Genomic DNA, 1,397 nt, shown 5'->3' on the forward strand with positions numbered 1-1,397 from the left:
GGGGGCGCCCCCCTGCCCCGGGGGCCCCCCCCCCTGCCGACTCCCTCCAACCCGGTCTTATCAGCGCTGGCCCGGCCAGGCCGAGCAACTGCGACAGCCGCTTTCATCACCTCCCGGGGAGGAGGCCGCCCCTACCCGGGCCCCATTATCCGCGACTCTTCGTAGCTGACCCTCTTCGGCCGCCCCATCCCTTCGGGTTCGGTTTCCATCCTCAGCTCGGTATTGGCCCCAACCGGGCGGGGTAAAGGACCTGTCGCCACCTGGCCGCTCGGCCCCTCTCCAGCGTGGTGCATCTTCCTCCAAAAACTCCGCCGCACTCCTGGCGTCTGAACCCTCTGCGCCTCCACGTCTGCGTGGCCACTTACCTTTTCTTTATGACTTCATTGGGGGTGCGTTAACAGAGGGTGCAGTCTGTACTCAAATTGAGTACACTGCCCGCTAGCCTCTCCCGCGACTCTAGGGAGGGAGGGGAGAGAGGAATGTCTGCCCTTTCCCCCTCCCCCAACAGGAAGCAAGCCGCCCACGCCCCCAGCTTGGAGGGGCCACTGCAACCCTTCCCAGAAGACAGACTCCCGCAAGCCACTGCCTCCCCTTTGCTGCCTGGGGCCAAGGACTTGACCTCTGTCCTCAGTTTCTTCATCTATGAAATGGAAATAACACGTGACCCCAGCCCACTCGGGGACTGGAAGGATTGAGTTTCTGCATTAGAGCAGTGAGGCTTGTGTGTGCATAAACCACCCACTTCAGTCCCCAGGACTGCTTTTGGAGCCCCAGGAAGGGACTCCCCATAGGTGGGGATTTCCACTTCAATCAGATAGGTAGCCACAGCGTGGCCAAGGAGAGGGTGGGCTGCGGATCTTGGAGACCAAGGGCCTGGAAGAGCTCACAAAACCGTGCAGAAGTCTGGTACGTACTGGTAGTAGGTGCTAGATGCCGGGGGACACAGCACCAATGATGAAACACTTGACGAAACACTTATGGGATGGAGCGTGAAAGAAGCTGTCTTTGGGACTCAGGAAGGCAAATATTTGAATAACGTTTAAGCTGAGGAGGTCCCAGGACAAGACATCTGAGGGAAGGGCATTCCGGGCCTTGGGGCACTGGAACAGCAGGTGCAAAGGCCCTGAATTCATGTTTAGTGCCCTGGAGGGAAGTGGAAAAGGAACTTCCTATACAGGTGGAAAGGCAGCCTGCAAGTGGTATCTTTAAGGTCCTGGTGCGGCTTTGGGATTTTTTTGAGGGTACTGGGGGCCCATAAAGAATTGTGAGAAAGAAAAGGCCAGTTAAGCTCTGCTGCAAAGCCTGGAGTTGACGTCCCCATTCGGAAATGTCCCCTGGAAGGTCACACAGCATCTGAGGATGTGGGAGGAGGGAATAGGGTTTCCGTGAGGTCTAGC

Source organism: Nannospalax galili, unplaced genomic scaffold, assembly GCF_000622305.1.
Source record: "Nannospalax galili isolate Female #2095 unplaced genomic scaffold, S.galili_v1.0 scaffold120, whole genome shotgun sequence".
Classification (NCBI taxonomy): Eukaryota; Metazoa; Chordata; class Mammalia; order Rodentia; family Spalacidae; genus Nannospalax; species Nannospalax galili.